Source organism: Pseudonaja textilis, chromosome Z (genome assembly GCF_049901715.1).
Source record: "Pseudonaja textilis isolate UNSWEBS1 chromosome Z, rPseTex1.2, whole genome shotgun sequence".
Taxonomy (NCBI): Eukaryota; Metazoa; Chordata; class Lepidosauria; order Squamata; family Elapidae; genus Pseudonaja; species Pseudonaja textilis.
In genome coordinates this window covers 1,830,809-1,836,848 of record NC_142008.1, presented here as the reverse complement: position 1 = coordinate 1,836,848, position 6,040 = coordinate 1,830,809, and positions in this window count along the sequence as shown.

Genomic DNA, 6,040 nt, shown 5'->3' with positions numbered 1-6,040 from the left:
TTCCCAGCTGACTTCAGACAAACGAAGCCAATGAGAGAAGCTGGGCTTGCTTAATGACCACGTGAGCCACTTAACAATGGCAGTGATTCACTTAACAGCCATGGCAAAATGCCATCAAATTAGACGCACCACGGTACTTAACAAAGATCCTGCTTTGCAACAGAAATTCTGGTCTCAATTCTGGTCGCAAACTGAGGCCTGTCGGTATACTTCAACATGCGCTTTGATTTATTTTACCTTCTCTTTTCTCGTGGTTCTGCCCCATTTTACAACCTTACGGCTGTTAAGTGAATCACTGCTGTTATTAGGTCATTAAGTGAATCTGGCTTCCTCGTTGACTTTGTTTGTCAGAAGGTCGCACAAGGGGATCGCGTGACCCCAGAGACACTCCGACCGTCATAACTACTGAAGCAGCTGCCAAGCGTCTGAATTTTGATCACGTGGTCAGGAGGAATGCTGTGATGGTCGTAAGTGTGAGAAATGGTACGCTATCAGTGCTAGAAGGGGGGGTGGTTTGCAGAAAAGAGGAAGAGGAAGAGGAGAGGAAGAGGAGTATATGGACAGGAAAAAAGAAGAGGAGGAGGAGGAAGGGCAGGAGGAGGAGGAGGACTGGAAGAGCCTGGTTCTCTCTGAACTTGCTGGCTTTATTGCAGACATTTCATGACCCAACTAGGGAACGCTATCAGTGCTAGAAGGGAGGGGGTTGCAGAAAAGAGGAAGAAGAAGAGGAGAGGAAGAGGAGGAGGAGGAAGGGCAGGAGGAAGAGGAGGAGGAGGAGGACTGGAAGGGCCTGGTTCTCTCTGAACTTGGTGGCTTTATTGCAGACGTTTCACGACCCAAGTAGGGAACATCATCAGTGCTAAAAGGGAATGGGGTTTGTGGCGGGGCGGGGTGGGAGGAAGAGGATTGTGAGATCAATGTTTCCTGACCTTGGTGGGGGTTTTTGCAGACATTTCATGACCCAACTAGTTGACATCATCAGTGCAGGGAGTGGGGTTTGCAAGGAGGAAGAGCAGGAGGATTATGGGGTCCTCGGTGCTCTCAGAGTTTGATGCTTTACTTGAAGACATTTCTGGTAAGGCTAGAAGGGGGTGGGATTTGTGAGAGGGGAGGGGCAGGGAGAGGGAGAGGAGGTTCCATAGTCCTCCTCCTCCTCCTCCTCCCTCCCTCTTTGCCAACATCCCTCCCTCCTAGCACTGATGGATGTTCCCTAGTTGGGTCATGAGACGCCTGCAAGAAAACCATCAAACTCAGCACCGACCACACAATCCTGCTCCTTGTCCCATTCTCCTCCTCCTCCTCCTCCTCCTCTTCCTCTTCCTCCTCCTCCTCCTCCTCCTCTCCACCCTCCCTTAGTTGCCTAGTTGGGTCATAAGACAACTGCAAGAAAGCCACCAAGCTCAGAGAACACCAAGGTTCCCATAGTCCTCCTCCTCCTCCTCCTCCTCCTTTCTAGCATTGATGATGTACCCTAGTTGGGTCGTGAAAGGTCTTCAAGAAAACCCCCAAGCTCAGAGACCCCCACCTCCAGCCCCCTCCTCCCAGTTCAACTCAGAGCTGCAGAGATTCTCTTCCATGCATTTCTTGTACTTCCTACGCACGTTTAAAACAGGAACAGGCTGAAAAGCAAAATTCTCCTTTTTCTAACTAATCTAATCTTTCCAGCTAATCTATAGCGACCCCCCAGATTATAAACTCCTGAGAGGGAGAGAGACACAGTATGTGTGTGCGCGCGTGTGCGTGTGTGTGGACGTCTTCAACCCATGGATGCTATTTGGGCAAAATTAGCAACGATTTTTTTTTTTTTGCAAAGGAATAGAAAGGCAAGCATGTAAGGAAACCCGGTTTGGGATTTCTAGTGCCCCCCACCCTCCCCAAGCCACAAATGTCACCCACCAAATAATCTTGGCGCTTGTGCCTCCGCGTGCGTGTTGTGGATGTGTGTGTGTGTGCCATTTTGTGTTCCTCCCCTCTTTAACCACAGCAAACTGGAAATCTACCCAGGTCAGCAACACACCAGCCAACTTTTGCAAAAATCATGTGCAAACCATTTAACCACCGTTCCCATCCTCCACTTCCCCACCCCTTACAGAGAGGCAAACACACACACACACACACACACACGCACACACAACAAATGAGACATTGAAGTGCCTCCTGTCGGCTTGCCGTGGCTTTCCCAGCGGCTCGGATAGCGGCTGGCACTGAAAAGAACCGACCAGGAACCGAAATAACTGGAAATCTCAACTCCTGGAAAAATAAATAAAAATAATCACAGTTTGTGTGTGAAAGGAATACAGGGAGAGAAAGAGGGAAATTTGTCAAAAGGTTTGTGGATTCTGTGTGTGTGTGTGTGTGTGCGTTTGTGCGCGCGCGCAAAGGAATAAAAAAAGAATCACTGCAGGTCTCCCTCAACTTACAACCGTCTTTTTAGTGACTATTCGACGTTACAACAGTCACAACAACTGAAACGAGGAACTTTTTAAAATACTTACGGCCATGGCAGGTCTCGTGATCAGAATTCGTGCGCTCGGCAACCGACTCGTATTTACGACGGTCGCAGTGTCCCTGGGGTTGGGTAATCCCCTTTCGCGACCTTCTGAGAAGCAAAGTCGAGAGGGAAGTTGGGTTCGCTTAACGACCGCGGGACTAGCTTAACAACGGCAATGATTCGCTTAACAACCGAAGCAAGCAACTCATATTTACGACGGTCGCAGTGTCCCTGGGGTTGGGTAATCCCCTTTGCGACCTTCTGAGAAGCAAAGTCGAGAGGAAGCTGGGTTCGCTCTTAACGACCAGCGGGACTAGCTTAACAACAGCAATGATTCACTTAACAACCGAAGCAAGCAACTCATATTTACGACAGTCGCAGTGTCCCTGGGGTTGGGTAATCTCCTTTTGCGACCTTCTGAGAAGCAAAGTCGAGAGGGAAGCTGGGTTCGCATAACGACCGTGGGACTAGCTTAACGGCGGCAATGATTCGCTTAACAACCGAAGCAAGCAATTCATATTTATGACGGTCGCAGTGTCCTGGGGGCAGGGGAATTACGTGATCCCCTTTTGTGACCTTCTGGCAAGTAAAGTCAGTGGGGAAGCTGGGTTCACTTAACAACAGAAGGGATTCGCTTTACGACTGGGGCCAGAAATGAGGCAAAAAACCTCACTGAACAATGGTCTCGCTTAGCAATGGAGGTTTTGGGCTCATTTGTGGTTGTAAGATGAGGACTCCCTGTGCCTGCTCTTCCTCCTTCTCCTGCTATGATGTGTGTATCCCATCCAACTGAGCAGAGGTGGGAATGCCGGAAACCTGGATGATTCTGGATGATCTTTCTGAGTCATTAATTTTTATTAATTTTTACAACCAGCAGCCGGTGGCCTTTGTTTCTTTCCTGGATGGGCCAGAAACAGCCTTAAAACAGAACTTCCCCTGGTGCCTCCATCCTCAGAAAGGCCGGACAGAGAATCATAGGCAGGGAAGGCACCCCTGAGATCCTCTAGCCTAACCCACTACTTGTCTTCTTGGCTGCTTTGTGCCAGCAGAGTCAATGGGTACAGCTAGATGTCCAGAAAATCAAAGGGAAAAAAATAAAAGTTAAAGACTCTAACAGAGATAGCGGCAGTCCTCGATTTATGACCATTCACTTAGTGACCATCTGGAGTGACAACGGCACGGACCAAAAAAGGGACCTATGAACGTTTTTCACACTTACGTCCGTTGCAGCCACGTGATCAAAATTCGAATGCTCTGGCAACTGACTCGTATTTATGACTCTCGCAGTGTCACGTGATCCCCTTTGTGACCATCTGACAAACCGTCAATGAGGAAGCCGGATTCGCTTCACAACCGCGTGGTTAACTTGACGACTGCAGCAGTTCACTTAACGGTGGGGTCAAGAAAGATTGTAAAATGGGGCAAAACTCACTCAACAGCTGTGTGAACGGGGGGGAATCAGAATTTAACCTTCCTCCAAAATGTACACATACAGTATTTTTATTAGAGAAACTCAACATTTATGGGACAGGAAAAAGCCTCACCGACTTTTTTGCAGGAAACAGAACAAAAACTTAATCACGTTTGGTCTTGATGATGAGAGTAAATAGCTTTAGAAAAAGTTACCTTTTTCATAATTATGGTCTACTTTGGGAGATATATAGGTTAATAGAAAAAAGCTAGCTTTTTTCCTGTAATTATAATGTTTTAATAGTTGCTCAGAGGAATTCAGAAGCAATTTCTTTCAGCTTGTTTTAATTATTTTTGTTAATATTTTGCTTCTTCTTGTTAGCTTTGACCCTATTCACTTGCATTAATTTTACTTATGTTCTATGTTAAAACTTTAAGTCAAATGTATGCCAGAATTATGCGTATGGTTTTCCCTTCCACCTTTTAAAAATATATTTTTTTTTTCATCTTGATTGTTTCTGGTCTACCATCCTAGGAGCTGCTTCGTAACGTTAGAACAAGATAGTAAAAAAAAATGCATTAAATGCACCCAACCATCATGATGGAAGGATGGAAGAATGTGTGTAAATAATAAACTAATATTCCTGGTTTGTGTTTGCTCTGTGTTAACCAACTACTTTTGGCCTGTTGAGTCCAGGAAAGAAATCCAACAGTTCATTAACTAAAGAGATCGTTTTTTCAACTCGCGGAAAACACAAATATTTTCTGCGCACCAATGACCAAACACAAACAGTGTATTGTCACTTATTAAATAACGTTTTGTGGGCCATTGAAATTGGACTTTAAAATAGCTAAATCTGATTCGGCAAATCAGCAAAAACGCATCCACCCAACAACATCTTTGTGCTAGAGAGTGGAAAATACAGAGAGCAGCTTTGTCTTGTGCTGACAATCTATAAAACTTGGTACAAGCTTTTAAAAAGAACATTGCAATAGTCCTCGGTTTACGACCACAACTGAGCACAGTATTTCCATTGCCGAGCAAGGCAGTTAAATGACTTTTGCTCCATTTTACAACCTTTCTTGCCACCGTTGTTGAGTGAATCACTGCAGTTGTTAAATTGGTCACACGGTCGTTAAGTGAATCTGGGCTTCCCTTGCCGACTTTGCTGGTCAGAGGGTCGCAAAAAGGGATCACGTGACCCTGGGGCACTGCGACCGTCATAAACGCGAGTCAGTTGCCAAGTGCTTGAGTTTTGATCATGGGACCACGGGGATGTTGCAAGAAGTAAGAAGTTTGAAAAATGGTTGCGAGGGTTGTTGTTTTTTTCCAGTGCCGTTGCAACTTTGAACGGCCACTAAATGAAACGTTGTAAGGTGAGGATTACCTGTATTGGTTTCAGATTTGCAAAGACGATCCTTTTTTTTCTGGCAAGCAAGCCAGGAAGGAAAGTAAACTGCAATTCTGGCACAGTGTTAAAATTCCTAATTTCTTTCCCCTGAATTGCTAATGTATTGTGTTTTTCCCCCTCATGAGGCAAATTCAGACAAACAGCTTGCAGGGAAAGGAATTAGTAGCTGTTTTCGGTGATAAATCTCACGTGGAGATTTTATGTGGAGCTCACATCGAGGGGCTTTTAAACGGCCGATCCATCATGCACCCTGAAAGATTTTGGAGTGTTTCCAAATGAGTAATTCTCTCTTTATGCATTTATTGGAAATGAGCATTCCTTAAGCGTAGACACTCCGGGTTTTTGGCATGATTAATAGATGTTATAATGAACAGCGCTTTCTTTTCTTTTTTTTTTTTATCAGGTGCAACTGAGTTAAGGGCATTCTCCAGTTAAATGTTTTGGGGATGAGTTTATCAAAAGGAAGGAGGGAGGGAGAGGTGGAGAGAGAGAGAGAGAGAGAGAGAGAGTGAGAGAGAGAAACTTCTGGACTTCCACTCCCAGAATCCCCCAGGCAGAATAGTTTAAGAGGGGAAAACTCCAACTCCCATAATCCCCCAGGCAGAATAGTTTAAGAGGGGAAAACTCCAACTCCCATAATCCCCAGGCAGAATAGTTTAAGAGGGGAAAACTCCAACTCCCATAACCCCCCAGGCAGAATGCTTTAAGAGGGGAGGACTCCAACTCC